Source organism: Saimiri boliviensis, chromosome 6 (genome assembly GCF_048565385.1).
Source record: "Saimiri boliviensis isolate mSaiBol1 chromosome 6, mSaiBol1.pri, whole genome shotgun sequence".
Taxonomy (NCBI): Eukaryota; Metazoa; Chordata; class Mammalia; order Primates; family Cebidae; genus Saimiri; species Saimiri boliviensis.
The window spans coordinates 111,796,652-111,813,631 of record NC_133454.1 but is presented as its reverse complement, the minus strand read 5'-3'; the positions used below and the strand labels follow the sequence as shown (position 1 = coordinate 111,813,631).

At 38.3% G+C, this 16,980-nt stretch overlaps 1 protein-coding gene across 2 annotated transcripts in view; it reads right to left on the bottom strand.

Annotated features, from left to right (window-relative positions):
- Positions 1-16,980, bottom strand: part of EXT2 (exostosin glycosyltransferase 2) — a 153,592-nt gene that overhangs the window by 51,174 nt on the left and 85,438 nt on the right. The gene's annotated exons all lie outside the window — the stretch shown is intronic.

Sequence of the window (16,980 nt, the reverse complement as noted above, 5' to 3'; positions counted from 1 at the left end):
ATTTCATTTCACTCTCTAATAATAACTGATATGGTTTGAATTTGTGCTCCCACTTAAATCTCACCTTGAATTGTAATCCCCAGTGTTGGAGGAGGGGCCTGGTGGAACGTAAATGAATCCTGGGGATAGATTTCCCTCTTACTGTTCTCATGACAGTGAGCGAGTTCTCCCAAGATCTGGTTGTTTAAAAGTGTATAATACTTCTCCTTTCCCTTTTCCTCCTGCTCCAGCTATGTAAGACACAGCAGCTTCCCTTTTGCCTTCCACCATGATTGTAAGTTTCCTGAAGCTTCCCCAGAAGCAGAAGCCTGTATAGCCTGCAGAAATGAGAGCTAATTAAACCTCTTTTCTTTATAAATTATCCAGTCTCAGGTAATTCTCCATAGCAATGTGACAATAGACTAATACAATAACTGACTGTTCTAAAAAACAAAATAACACTGAAGGCCAAATCTCACTGATTATACGTGAAAAGACATGTGAAAGATGGAGAAAATCAAAGCCTAGAAATCCTCTTAGGGCTTCAACTAAGTAAGATGTTAATTATCAACTTAAAGCTCCTGAAACCTATTTACAGCAATTTGCTCCTAAGTGAGTTTTCTAAATGGTGGCATCACATTTGGGGGCACTGAAGTAACAAGTACCATGAGCCAACCTATATTTGATTTAATATAGGTCTATCAGTCAGATAGACTGAAAGCTGAAGAAACTGAGCCACAGAGACTAACTCAGGGTCACAAGAGCAGGCCAAATATTTCTACTGCTTTTCTCTTTTTCCTCCATTTGCTTTTAAGATCTTATATATATATTTTTTTAATTTACTGCAGTCTCATTACGATTACCAGGCTATAAATTTACTTATCCTGGTTGTGGTCTGTTAGTCTCCCTGCATCTGTGGCCTGTGTCATTCAATAATTGTGAAAAATTCTCAGCTCTGATGCTTTCAATAGGGTCTTTTTCCATTCCCCACCTCTTCTTCTGGAACTCAGCTTAGACATATGTTGGACCTTCTCTCTCTGTTCTCTATATTGCTTCACTTCTCCTTCATATTTTCCATCTCTTTGTCTCTTTGGGCTGCATTCTGAACAATTTCATTGACTCTAATAATCTACTAATTGCAAGCCTTTGCAGGTCTGTTTCTGGTAGTTCTCACTCACAATACTGCCTTTATCTTTATAGTTGTGGGCTGTTAATTGTCCTTAGACACTTAATTTATAAGAATTATTTCAGACCTGGACTGAAAATATGGTCCTTATCATAGGGTTTGTGTCTGCTTCTGCTGGTTCCTAGCAATACAAAGCCACTTTCAACTAAATTCCCTTCTTAAGGCTAATTTGGATGATAATTGTAGTATGAATCCATGTGGGGGTGGCTTGCTATTGCAATTCTCAGTCGCAAGGGTCAATACAGTCAGGTTTATTCCTTCTTTACTCGTTCACTGAAGACATAATCTTTTAGTTTCCTAGCTTCATCCACGAAGTTCTTGTGAGAGCTAGATGGGTCACAGGATTTAAATCCTAATCCCTGCTCCCCACTTGACAGTTACCAGGTCAAAGCTCCAGATCAAGGTCTACAAAAGTCTCCATGGCAATAGTTGACTTTGGCTCCCACTCACCTCCCAAGGATACTGAGTTTCACTTTGATTTGAGGATTAGGATTAGCAAATACCCTATTTTCCTGCCACCTCAGCAATAGGTTAAAATTGCTTTATAATACTTCATTCAATATTTTAGTTGTTCACTTAAAAAGGTTACTTAGCATATCCAATCTATGAGAAAGCCACGGACAGAAGTCTTGTTTATATTTACGCTGCCATTGTATTTACATGTCATTGTGTTCCCTGTTTAATTTGGGGGCCAAATTTGGGGGCAAGATGAAAACAATTATATGAAAAGAAAGCAGCATAATAGATGGAATGATGGACAGAGAATCTCTGCATTAGATGAATCAATATACTTCTTTGGACCTCCCTTTCCTCATTTAAAAAAAGAGGTGATCAGTGAGTGGGTGGGCCTTGAAACAAATATGTCTCACTTACTTCATCTGTAAGAATAGAGCTAGCAGAACGTTACTCTTGGTTTTAAGGAATAAACGAGATAAAATACATAATAAGAACTCTGTGGGCACAAAATACACCCTCCTGTATTTTCAATTTTCCTCTCCGAAGTCCCACCCAATTCTAAAATTTACATTTCCATGTGATAAAGCATTATACTAGCAACCTTATAATTAACAACACTTTACTTTTTATAGCCCCACACCACTTACAAATTGCTTCCACATACATAATTAATTTCTTAGAATAGTTATGTGAAATAAGTATTATTCTCATTTTACAGCTAAGAATAATGAAATCCAAAAAGATAAGAAACTTGCTGGGGTAGGAGTATTGCTTGAGGCCAGGAGTTCAAGATCAGCCTGGGCAACATAGCAAGACCCTGTCGCTACCCACTGCCCCTCCCACCCCAACAAATAGCTGAATATAGTGGTGCAAGCCTATGATCCTAGCTACTCAGGAGGCTGAAGCAGGAGGATTGGTGGAGCTCAGGAGTTTGAGGCTACAGTGAGCTATGATCATGCCATTGCACTCTACAAAAATAAGATTTAAAAAAATTAGCTGGGCATGTGGTGCACACCTATAATCCCAGCTACTCGGGAGGCTAAGGTGGGAGGATCACTTGGGCCCAGGAGGTCAAGGCTGTAGTGAGCTATGATTGTGCCACTGAAGAAGGGAAGGAGTGAGGGAGGGAGGAAGGGAGGAAGGGAGGAGGGAGGAGGGAGGAAGGGAGGAAGAAAGGAAGGGAGGGAAGGAGTGAAGGAGGGAGGGAGGGAGGAAAGGAGGGAGGGAGAGAGGAAGGAAAATGTGTACAAGGTCAAGCTAATAAATAGTGTTGAACTCAGGTTTGATTCCAAAATGTCCTTTGCAATAGTCTTAATTAGCAATTAATAATCAGTTGCTAATTGTTACACTATTCTTCTGAAGCTATCATTATCCCTAAATTCAGTCCTATAGATGAGCAAACTGTTGCAAAGAGAGATTTGGTAAGTAACCTCAAATCATTCAGATCATCCCCCAAGAAAAAAAGGATCAAAATGTGCAGTTTAGGAATTTCTGGGCTACAGTTAGTTTACTGGAAGGCTCACAAGTTAAACCCATCTGAATGCCTCTTGAAAATTCCTATGATTATCTGAGTTTTAGCTACTTTAATTTTTTCTTTATATAGCAGTGAAATTTACATTTGGCTAAATGCCCACCCTTCTTCCATAAAGCCAAACTACTGTCAAGAAGAGCAAGAAATGTAGCCAGTGATTGCTTTGCAGGTAGTAGAGGAAAAAGTTGACATTTCACCCTCCTCTTGCTTGGAAAGAAAACCAATCATTTATAAGAACCCTCATTTGGCTGCAGCTTCCAACAGTGGGATGGACAGAAACCATTTAAACGGTTCAACATAAGCCATATTAAAAGAATTTGGAATGAGGAAAGAGAGGGTTCCATATGCTGATACTTTTAATAATTCATGAGTTATAGCAGTCTGCAAGTAATAAATTTCACTAAATATATCTATAGTATGATTGCTTAAGATACTGGCAAAGACAACATATCATTGATTTTATTGGTTTATAATTTGATATGTTAAAAATAACAGTTCAGTTGTTTCATAGTATAAAAGATTTAGACTATTCTTAGAACAAGGTCTTCAATTATCCTTGGACCTGCTACTTCATAAGTTTACCAAAAATACTTAAAATAAATGCTTCAGTGAAAAAAAACTAGTGACTTATATGATTCAAACAAAAAAAGCCAATCTACAAACCAAAGACTACAATGTTCATGATGGCTTATACTACTATGTCTCATGAGAGGTAAAACAAATTCACAGTTGCATCTGATTCTCCCATACTTGAAATCCTCTGACAGTTTGCAAGAGTAGCTCATTCTCTGGTCTGGGCATAAAATGCTTGTTGGTAGCCCTGACCATATTAGGAAGGTCATCTATGGTATAGGGAAAGACTTCATCGGCTTGGTAAGTAAGAACTTTTGGGAGGGATTAAATTACAGCTTATGGCCTCCAAGCTCAAAATGCCAACACAGTTATGACCAAGGAAACCAAAGCTTTTGTATAGTTTGAGCTGTTAGGAGCCTAAAACCAAATGAAAGTTGATACAGAATGGAAAGAAGAACCTCCAAAATAAAGTGATTTCTTAAACATTAATTTCTCTGGAATTCCAATAAAGCATATGTTTTGTCTACCATGTTTCATCTCTGCTTCTTCCTGGGAAAAAAAGGCATGAACCCACAAGGGCAAAAACAATCTTTTATTGCAAACAAGAATGGACCAGAGTTCAACAAATTTTTGGAAGGTAAAACAGATGGAGGCTTCCTTTTCAAAATCCTCTTGCTGTAAAACACAGAAATGTAGTATAAAACCGAATAAAAATTCTTTTAAGTATACAGCTGAGGTCACTGGAACAGATAAGTTCCTAGGGACCAAAAATGAAGAAAAAACTGCAAATGAGAGCTGATCGCCCCGCAGCTAGCTGGCACTGTGGCACCGTAAAGGGCCGAGCTTGTTGCATGGGTTGGCAATGTAGTTGGTTTTAATGCTCATGCTGGAAGAGGAGACATGGTTTTGGGCACAGGAAGTAAGGAAGTTAGAAGTGAGACTTGTACTTAAAACCAGATCCCTTGAAGGCCTATAAAATCAGTGACAAAGTGAGCTAGAAAAAGTCTCTCGCTAGCACACAGAAGCAACGAAAGTCACTTTTCTTTGTCATCCTGAGCTCGGGTGATGATGTGGGTGAGGGGGATTCTTCCTGGGGAACTTTTTCTTTCAGTTTATGGTTGCTTATTGTTGCAATATTTTGTTTTGAATATCAAACACTATACCAAAATATAAGCTATTCATCTCAGGACAACTGTCTTTACCATAGGAAGAGTACTTCACTGGTATTTACAATCAATTGCTGGCAGCTTAAAAAACTTATCGGTGACACTGCTGTCTGATAATCAAATACTTCATCCCAGGCTGAATGTAATTACTAAAAGAGAAAAGCTCCTCCTCCCTTTCTTACCTTCAAACAAAACCAAAAAAAGTAGTTCTCACCTGGAAAGAACACTTACTTTAAGGAAAAAACATACTTTTTAGCTAGTCGTATTAAACACAGAATGCTCTAAAACATGGAAAACAGGGCTTCCCAGAGTAAGTATGATGATACATGAAAAGACAAAATTCCCTGGAACAATATGTTTTCACCAACTTGCAAAAAGAGAAAGATTGTACTGCTTTGTAACAAAGTCAGCTTTGTTTCCCTTGGGAGCTTTTAAGAGAGGCAAGGCCTCATGCCCGGTTGGGATTTTAATGAATTATCTGAGTGGTATAGAAACCTCCAGTGGACATTAATGTTAAAAAGTGGCTTATCTCTGTGATATCTCTGAAACACCTGGAAGAAGCAAAATAAACAAGAACAGATAAATTCTCTGGAAAATACCTTCTTATCCCAGGATGCAAGAATTTCCACAGAAAACCTCACATGTGAGATGAACTCACATTCCAAAATTATAAAACATCTAAGGGAACAATGCAACAGAGCAGTGGACAGTAGACAAAGGACAAGATCAGATCTTACAGGAACTCAGAAAATTGGATGGAGAATATAAAGTGTCTCAAGGGATTAAAGATATAAAAGAAGGAATTAAAAACATAAGGAAAAAAAAGATGCTATGAAAAAGGCCAGGCAAATAGATTTGAAAAATAATCAAATAGAACTTCTACAAATAACGACTGAAATTTAACTCAAGATGGATAGGTAAAAAGCACATTAATCACAGATAAAGAAAACAGGAAAACAGCTGTGAAAAAGTTGTCTAGCATGCAGCACAGAGAAATAAAAATGTAGAAAACCTGAAGAACTAAACACAACAAAGCTGAGAAACATAAGGTAAGGACAGAATAAAAGGTCTAACATAGATTTCATAGGATTCCAGAAGAAAAGATTAGTGAGAATTGCAGATATGTAACATTCAAAGAGAAGACAAAAACTTAGTAAAAACGCATTAAAGAAGACCGTTTAAACTCAACAATCTTTGGGTTTAAAAAGAAAAATCAACCTCAAAAAAAAAACTAGTGATGTGGTTGGACACGGTGGTTCATGCCTGTAATCTCAGCACTTTGGGAGGCCAAGGAGGGTGGATCATAAGGTCGGGAGATCGAGACCATCCTGGTCAACACAGTGAAACCTTGTCTTTACTAAAAATATAAAAATTAGCTGGGCATGGTGGTGTGTGTCTGTACTCCCAGCTACTCAGATGGCTGAGGCAGGAAAATTGCTTGAACTCAAGAGGAGGAGATTGCAGTGAGCCAAGACTGTACCACTGCACTCCAGCCTGGGTGACAGAGTGAGACTCTGTATCAGAAAACAAAAACAAACAAACAAACAAAATCTAGTGACTTATTTGAGAAGATAGAGACTAAGAATTAGAAAATCCCCATTTGGTAACCATTATAACAACTGATGCAGGCAAGAATCACCAATAGATGCTAAAACTCCAGTGGGTGAAAGTTTGAGAAGTAACAGGATATTCACATAGTCTCAAAGTATTTCCCCACAAGACACATAATAAAAGGGAAAGTAGTAACTTGACATGACATTGGAGAAACTCCCAGAAACCTGTGATCCAAGTTATCATCACCAGTAATGCCACAAATTAACATCATGTGTTCTTCGATATGATACACCAAGAATATATTATTTTTATGATACTCCTGTCAAAATGCATAATTTGAATCTCATCATGCTAAAGCACCAGACAAACCCAAATCAAGGGATGTCTTACAAAATAACTGGCATGTGCTCTTCAGAAATGTCAATTTCAGATAAGAAAGAGAAAGACTGAGAAATTGTTCTAGGCTAAAAAATGAGGCTATAGAGACATAATAATTGAATGCAATTCATGGTTTGGGATTTTCTTTTGTTCTAATAGACATTATTAGGATAACTGACGAAATCTAAATGAGGTCTATAGATTGAATAATAATATTTCACCAATGTTTATGTCCTGACGATTTCAATCACTGTATTGTGATTATGTATAAAATGTCTTTAGGGATAAAGGTGCATCATACCTGCAACTTCCAAAAAGTTCAGGGGAAAAAATACACATACACACATGCACACAGAGAAAAAGGAATAAAGCAACTGTGATAAAATATAAACAGTTGAAGAATCTGGGTGAAGGCTATACAGAAACATTTGAGAAATCTGGATAAAGAATGTATTATTTTAAAATATTTAATTCTGAAATATGTCAAAGTAAAAAGTTAAGATTTTTAAAATAAAGCTTTTAGATCAATTTAAATAAACAAAATGTAGATAGGTAGACAATAGCCTACATGGCAAAGCAAAAAAAGCTAAACTTTCAAAGAATAATGATAATAAAATCAGAAATTGGAGATAATTAGTATCCTGGAAGAAGGGGCTCTGGAAACAGGAAGAAGGGGCTCTGGAAACAGAAATAAGGACTAGTTGGTCTCAAGATCCTTTAAACTCAACACTCAAAGGCCAGCCAGCTCCCTGTTACCCCCAACCCTCAATCTTGGCAGGAGAAGGGAGATTTATATCATGGAAAAAATGATTGAGGGATATTCCAGACTCAGACCCCAGGCACAGACAGCAGGGTGAGGCACCCTATTAAATACAACAGATTAAATAATAATACAGAAGATGAAGGATGAAAACCCATCTCCTTCCTCTATCCAGCTCCCAAAATACCTGTAGCCCAGACTTCTTATCCATCCTTTCCCCAACCCCCACAGCAGAAAGATTATTCTCTGATCAAGGAACCAGGCCAAGAGAAATAACCCATGGATGCCAACACTGAGACAATCAAGTCCCCATCCTGTGAACCTAAGTGAAGCCCATTGCTTGACAAGCCTTATCCATGTATACGGAACTTCCAATCAGCTTTCAGTGCCTCCCTCCCCAATAAGAGCAGACTGCCAATAATCATCAGGTGTTTGAAGAAAGCTTCCAATACGAAAAACAGCAAATAAAACCTGAAAAAGGAATTCAAAGAAACCAAACAATAAAAGAAGCTGAAGAAAAGTAAGAGCTAAAAACCACAAATAATATCTTCAGAGAGAAATATTCTACCTTTAAAACAAAATTAGGAAGCTATTTTTAAAAAAAAGATTAACTACAAGTCAAGGAAAAAAAACTCTCAGATTTTAAAAGTAAACAAAATATTAAAAATCAAAAGAAGGGTCAGAAGATAAAATTGAGAAAATATCCAAAAAATAAGAATAAGAAGACCAACAGATGGTAAGATAAGAAAAACAGGGATCAGTCACCATCTATGTAACAGACACCCCATAAAAAGAGAAAAGAGAAAACAGAAAAATAATCAAACAGATAAAATACAAAAATTACTCAGAACTGAAGCACATGGATTTCCAGTTTACAAGGGCCCAAATCAGTATCCAGGTAGCAGAAAACACCCACATCAGGGTGTATCATCATAAACTTTTAGAATATAAAATTTTCCAGGAAGGGGAAAAAAAGGTCACGTAAAAGGACCAGGAATTAAAATGACATCTCACTTTTTGAGATTAAAATGAAAAGCTTAGAAGATAACAGAGCAGTGCTTTCAAAATTTGTAAGAAAACCTAGCCCAATTATTCATCAAATGTGTAACAGAACAAATAACTTTAGGACATGTAAGGTGACAGAAAATTTATCTCCGTCCATTTCTTAAGAAGCTTTTGGAAAAAAAATAAACCAAAACAGAGAAAGATGTTACAATATGGAAGTAAGAAACTCCCAACAGAGCAGAGACAAAAAGGGCATTCCCAGTGTCACAGTGAACTGAGAATGAGGATGACCGCTGCACAGGAGACCCAGAGAGCAGTCGCTCCGGACTGGAACCGACAAGACAGGGTTCCAGGAGAGAGGACTCCAGAAAGGAAGAGAACTCCCAGACTCTAGCTGCGCTTGACCACTTCAATATTTTGTTTGGGAATCCAGCAAAATGAAATTAGTGATAGAAACATGGAAAACTAAGGGGAAAAAAACAGGCAATTATTAGCTCTCCGGAAAACAGAAAGCTGTACAAGAAAGGAAACGAAATTCTTGTTTACAGCTTGGTTTTTTCAGTTGAAAACAGCATTTATATAGCTCTAATAATGCATATGACAAATACCACTTTAATGAAAAATGATGACCCAGCCATACTGGTAAGACGGAGCAGGAGGAATATATAGGGGAAACGGAAACAGCAGGAGAAAAAGTGCTAACTTGAAGTAAAAAGGTTTCTGAGTAAGAAATTTAAAAACAGCATGAATGGGGAAATAGGAAGAAAGTATCAGAGAACAGTTAAAGAGTTAAAAGCAGTTGTCCCTTGAAAACAGTCCTAATTTTCATTCTATGGTTTCTTTTACTTGAATTTTTAAGCCATACATATGTTAAGCTACACTATTTTCTAAAACATTTAACTAAGAAATATAGCTCAGGAAAAAAAGAGGGAAAAATCAAGAATCAACCTCCGGTTGAGGCAATGTATAAAGTTTTCTAATCTGCAGCTATAATGACCCTTTTATTAGAAAATTACACTCAAATATTAATCATTGGGAGACACATGAAAAGGATAGAATATTAGAAATGGAAACAAAATTCATTATCTTGAGGTTATAATACTTAACTACCACATTTCCCTGGTAACTTCTATTACTGAATCATTTAAGCAGACCTCAAGGGAGAACTACAATGGCCCCTGAAAAAGGGGAAAGGGAATTTGATGTGCTAATATAAGTGATAGCTGGTACATGAAGGATTACTTTGCCAAAACATTCAGTATGTTCTTAATTAATCGGCTGCCAGATCAAGCTCCCACAGACTCTGAAAAACTCTTCTACTCACTGCCCTCCCACAAGCTGTGTGATGTAAGGAAGCAGTCAGGTTTTGATTCATGAAAGCTAGAGCCATAAAAGTGAACTCTAAGTAAGCAATGAAGGCAGGACTGCATCGAAGGAAACAATGTGTATGGATTCATTCATCCAGCACCACCACCACTGGGGCTGCCATGCAGATGTGTGTTGCACAGGCACATTAATTTCTCTCTGCTACAAAAGCTCTAGCATGCTCTTCTGATTGACAAAATCATCTTAGCAATATCCCTGAGTCTGTCTTTTCATATTCTTTATCTATCCTCCCCATCTGGACCTGGCTTGTGATTTTCATTTTCTTTTCCATTTTCTGACCATCAGCATTGGCCAAGTTCTTTGCTTGGGGTCCCCGATCAAGTTCTTTGTATCTTCCTGCATCTCTCCATCTGCAGACCCCGTTCAGCTTTCCTTACTCCCCGGCTGCTGACATCCTGAGACTTTCTAGCTTGTTTCCAAAGAAGTAAAGGGTACTCAAGGAAAAGTCTGGAATTTAGGATAGCAGACTGGATCACTTGTGCAAATGTGATCCTATAAGTGTGATACCTATAAAAACAATAGACTTCAAAAGCTTAAACTTACCTTAAATTTGAGCTAAAATTTCTAAATTCCATACTTTTTTTTTTTTTTAAATCATATCTGGGCAGTAGGAGGAAGACAGAGAGAATAAGCCAAGAAGGCCTCCTGGGGGGCCGGGTAGGCTTTCAAATTCCAGAGAAACATTCCACAACTTACAGGGTGCTGAGTTGAGTTACACAGACTGTTAACCTGGTATCTTTTCAACTTAGAGTTCTGCTTCATACATCTGAGCTGGCACTTCTTCAGCCTGCAGAGCGATTTATTGCTTGTTAGTGTTTATAGCTGAGTGATATTTTCAGCTGCTTGTACAACCACAACCTTTGTGAGTGAGGGCCACCGTCTGGACATCTAAGTATAGGCAGCCCTGAGTTCTTCATGTAGTTGAGACAGATTTAGTTTGAACTCAGCCTCTGGATGCTTCTAATCCAAGCCCCGTGGGGTCAAGAGGAGGAAATATATGAGGAGAGAGGAAGAGCCTTCTCCAGGGAGTGAGTTAGGACACACAGTGAATGAAATTCTACATCAAAATATGGTCCCTGGACCAGCAGCATCAACACCCAAGACTTTGGAACTTGCTAGAAATGCTAATTCTAAGTTCCCACCCCAGACCTACCCAATCTGAATCTCAGGGTGGAGTGGCAGCACTCTGCAGTCTAACAAGACTTTCAGGAGATTCTGATGCATACTAAAGATTGCGAGCCACTGCCCCATGGCACACTCTACCACATTTTGCCTACAGCTGTGATTTCTAATCCTTGTGGGTGATTCTTGCCAAGCAAGTGCTCTTATGCAATACTCTCATCTGGTTGATTCCTTGTCCGTTCTATCTTCAAAAGCTAGAGTTAAACTGAGGCTTACAGGGAATCCAGGGAAGTATATAATCCTCATCTGAGATTTTGATTGCAGTGAAGTGGCCACTCTGGCTAGATTTCATAGAAAAGCTCTTGTTCTTCAAACTCATTCTTATTCTAGGTATAATAATTCAGTTTAAGATGCTTCCCCATTTTTCTCATCAATTTTTATCAATGGCTCTAAGGACCCCTACTCTCTTCTCTTTCTGTTTTAGGTCTGGTATGGATAATGCAGAAGGGAAAAAAATGTGGGTTATCTTTATCAGTGTTACCTATGATAGCAAGCTTGAAAAAAAAAACAACTATCAAAGACGTAAATAACATTATAACATTGATAAGCTCAAGTATAATCTTTCAACTCACATGGCAGAAAAATAACATGGGAAAACACTCCACTCTACAGAATTTTCAGACTATATTTAGTTTTTAAAACATTGTCTCTGAGAGGATATAGTTTTGGTGGCACATGAATTCAGTTTAAAGCTCCCTTGTCTCAGTCTCTGTCCTCCTGCATATGTTCACATCTGGCAGAGAACCAGAAGTAAAATGAGGGAGGGTATCCAAAGAGAAGCCTAACTATAGAGGCTAGCTCCAGATGTGGGGATGAAGGTTTGCCAAGAAGCAAGACCAGAAATGGCACCAAAGTTAGAAGTGATACAGGATATTTAGGGAGATGATAAACCTTCGCTGATATTTGCAGAAAGGAGAGAAAAAAGCACAAAGAGACTGAAAAGGTTATAATGTATACATATATATAAAATGTATATGTATATACATTTCATATATATATATGCAGCCTTGACATGAAAAGCTAAAATTAATATAAAAACATGCACGCTTCCCCTCATAAAGAACCTTAACTTGGTGATAAATTCCTTCAAAAAGAATTCCTTTCAAAGCAAAGGGCCAATCTCTCCAATTCAGATAGGTCTACTATTTCAACATTATGTCCAAGAATTACTGTGTCAAACTTTTTCAGGCTCTGAAGGTGGGGTGCAACATAGAGAATGTCATTGCCCTAGTTTTACATGTAAGAGTGACAAAGCACCTAGTGACATGAATACTCTGCAAGGCCACCTCTCACTGTCATAATCATCGACACACATAAGCCTCTTCTACATTAAACTAAGGCAGTTGCATCTTCTAGCCAAAATATGATTCTGAACCCTCATCTCTCCTTCTCCAGTCTGAGCAAGCTCTGTGCATAGCTGAAGGCCCTAAGAGTTTATCTCTGAAAACCCCAGGACACCCCTTGATTTACTGACCAAGATCCACACCTACTCCCACCTCAGAGTATCTGACATCATAAATCTGATGTAATCTAGAGAAGAGACTCCCCTGCAGGTTGGGCTCATGGTAATCTCATCTAGAGTAGGTTAAATATTTCTGAGGGAAGCGGAGACGTTAACTATAAATAAACCAACGCTATTCAGACCTCCCATCAGCTGCTTTCACTGAAGATGCAGAAATGTACAACCCACTGCTTTAAATCAGGGCTCTCATCACCTGAGCTAGAAATGTGATAAATACCAAAGTATCCTGAAAAGGATTACTTAAGAAAGAGTTAAAAATATAGAGAGAACATATTTTCCAGTAATATACCTTATTTATGCTTATGTTATTTCTCAAATTGTTAAAGAGTTTAGCACCATTCTGTCCTGAGTTAAAACATATTTATTTCAAAACTGTAAAATTTCATATTTTATTTTCTCCTAGCCTATCTATATTCTCATAAAGGAGAACTAAATTCCAAGCCTTTATTCTTATTAAACATCTCTTCAAGCTTTTGATAAAAGTACAGGATAAAGTCCCTCTATTTCTGCACTTTCTGTCTGGATCATGACTAGACAGAATTCGGTATGAATTCTCCCGTACCTGTATGAATTCTCCTGCAGAGAAACAGATGTAATATTTTTCTCAAGCTTGTATCATTTGCTTGGAACAATATTAACATTTCAGCCCAGGGGAGGCTCAAGGGCTCCCATATAATTCCATAGGCAATTCAAGATAATCTGCACATAGAAGACCTGGGTTCTCACTTGTTCACACAACTTGCCAATTACATGATCCTAGACAAGTCATTAGGTAGTCTCATTACAATCACTTTATAGATGAGAAACAAGTTACCACTTTACCCTCCTTCCCAGCAGGATATGCCTTAGAGGCTCAAGTCCTGGGATGCCAATCTTCCTCCCTCCTTCCCTTTCTCCCTCTCTCCATCCCTCCTTCCTTCCTTTATATATCAAGGTCTTCCTGTCTGAATTAAGTTGTCCTAGGTATTACGAAGAACATCAAGGTCAGAAATGGCTTAAGGTGCTTAAAACTTTATAGGAAATTCTACTTCTGTACATGTTAAGTGACGGAAAAGAAACACAGGTAACATGCTCTAAGAGTTACTTCCTGCTGAAGGGGTTGGGAAAACCTCCTGGAGAAAGGAGTCTACCAGCGGGCCACTGAAGCCTGTATAAATCTGCAAATGATGGGGAAGAAAGGTGTAGCAGGGAAAAGCCTAGCAGCCATGAAGGCACAGAGAAGGAAAGGCAGGGACACACATAGGAAGGATTGAGTTGTGCTGCCAGAAATCTAGAACTCTCTGAAAGAGAACAGGAAAAAAAAACAAAACAAAACAAAACTAGAAAGGCAGATTGTGGAGGGCCTTGCTGTTTGACTGATTTTGGACTCCAACACCATCCTCACACATGACTCCCCATGCAACCAAATTCCCTACCTGGATAAGCTATACAGTATACGTCAGTCTTCTAAACTTCTCCCTCAATTACCAGTTACAATTGTCCATTTTTCCAGATACTGCTCAATGTGTCCTCTACTCATTTCCACCTGGATTTCTGAAACAGTCTACTGCCTCCAGTCTGGTCCCACTGCCACGCATAATCCATTCTCTACACTAAGATCAGACTGACCCCAAATGCAATCTTACCATACCATGCCCCTGTTTAAAAGGCTTCAGTGATTACTTTTTTCTCACAGATAACACTCCAAATAATATGTAGGATACACGTGTTTTGTGATCTGGGCCCTCTCCAGGCGTCATCCTCTGCCTCTCCCTCCCAAGCCTCCTTCACTATTGCCACACTGAACTCTATGAAGTTCCTTAAACTACCAAGCTCCCCTGGCCCTCTGTATATTTGAATTTGCTGTTCCTTCTGGATGGAATCTAACTTTCTTCTTTTCTCTGACTAGATAATACCTACTCTTTTTTTAAATACTCAAATCATCATTTAACATTGTTCTGGAAGTACTAGCCAATGCAATTAGATAAAAGAAAAAAATAAAAGTTTCAAATACTGGAAAAAGAAAGTAAGCTTAGCATTTGTAGATATAATTGTATATCTAAAAATACAAGAGAATCAACTAAAAAAGTAAACAACTGTGGAATTCGGTAACAGAATAGTTGTAAAATTAATATACAAAAGTCAAAATGTGTCTGTATAAAATGGTAACCAGTTAAGAACTATAAGGTCAGAAAGTATTCTTCTATCAGAGCATAAGAAAAAATTTTAAATCTATGAAATATTTATCAATACTTGTAAAGGAGATATATATATATATATATATATATATATATATATATATATACACACACACATCACACATCATATAAATTCTACCAGAAAGACAAATCTTTCTTCCAGATAGAAAGATCTATTGCAATGTAAGTTTCCCAAACACATGGATCCTTCTCTGCCTTGTTCATTCAAAGTAGCAAGAACCCTGCCTGGAACAAAGCAGGCATTCAATCAATACCTACTGAACAAATAAATGTCTAAAACAATCTAAAAGTGCAATGTGATAACAATCAAACTATGAGTCGACTTATTTGAGGAAACTTGACAAAGATATCAATCTTCCCCTTGAAAAATACACATGAAGATCATTTCTCACCTATGAGATGAGCAAAAATTCAAGTATCCAGCATTACTGATGGCATGGAGAACTAGAACACCCAAATGTTATTTGTGAAACTATACGTTAATATAGTCTTTTAAAAAGGGTGATTTGTTAATATCTATCAACATTTAAAATGTGTATTTTCTTTTTTTTTTCTTTATATATATTTTATTGCATTTTAGGTTTGGGGGTACATGTGAAGAACACACAAGATTGTTGCATAGGTACATACACGGCAATGTGGTCTGCCGCCTCCACCGCATCACCTATATCTGGCAATTCTCCCCATGTTATCCCTTCCCAACCCCCCACCCTTTGCTGTCCCTCCCCTAGCTCCCCCCCCACAGACCCCAAAATGTGTATTTTCTTTAAGCAATTTCTTAGCTTGAATTAATTCTGCAGAAATATTCACATATCTATGTGTAAACATGTAGAAGTATACCCCTGGTATTACTGTTAGAAAGTAGGGGGAAAAAAAGAAAGCAGTCTAAATACCTATCAATAATAGACCTATTACATATGATATACCCAAACAACTGAATACTAATAAAGCCAACCTAAAAAACTGAAGTAGACCTATATAGAATAAAACAAAGATAAGTCTACGATCTAGTGCTAAAATAAAACAGGCAGAAAAATGTGTATAGGATAATCCTATAGATGCTGAAAACTACAAAACTATGCTTATATATGAATGGCAACATTCTGAGATGTTACCTTTGGTGATGGAGTCAAGGACGAGAGAGACAGAAGGAAACTTCACCTCAAGCAAAACAAAAAGATGTTTGCTGTTGTTTTTACCATACACATATGCTGACTGCTTCTCAGGCACTCCCTCTTCAGGAAGTATCCCTTCGAGGAGAGATGCCTGTCCCCTATGCACCCAGCACTCAGCATACCACTCCGCTACAGACCCTCTGTGTTCACAGCATTACTTACTAGCTTCCCAAATTAGTGGAGAGCTTCTTTGAGGGCAGGAACTGTCTTCTTTTTTCTGTATTCTCGGCACCTCTCAGAGTGCCTAAAATCCAGCCACCGTTTCCAAAAGGTTGGATGAAAGAAGGAAGAGGGTGGGGCAGAAAAGGCAAGAGAAAAGGATAGTCCTATGTGAAGATTAACCAGGTGGCCGTATACAGCACTATTTAGAAAAGATAGAATCGGGGCCTGGCGCAATGGTTCATGCCTATAATCCCAGCATTTTGGGAGGCCCTGATCGCCTGAGGTCAGGAGTTTCAAGATCAGCCTGGCCAACATGGTGAAACCCCATCGCTACGAAAAATAAAAAATTTGCGGGCCCGATGGCAGGCACCTGCAATCCCAGCTACTCAGGAGGCTGAGACAGGAGAATCACTTGAACCCAGGAGGTGGAGGTTGCAATGAGCCAAGGTGGAGCCACTGCACTCCAGCCTGGGCGACAAGAGCAACGCTCTGTATCAAAGAAAGAAGAAAAAAGAAAAAGTAGAATCAGGAGACAAGGAGGGCTGGTCAGAAAGGGAGAGATGATTAGAACAAAGAATGAAGAAGAGTCTAGTTCTCTCGCAGGAACGCCTGGAGGTCTGTGAGCTGGACAGCCAGGCACACTTCAGAGCAGCTAGGAAGTAGTAATTTCCAGAACTTCAGGAATTTTCAGTGAGAAAGAAGGTATACCTAGAAGCCACTGCCACAATCTCTACAATGACACACGTGCCTTGTGATTCCTTCACACA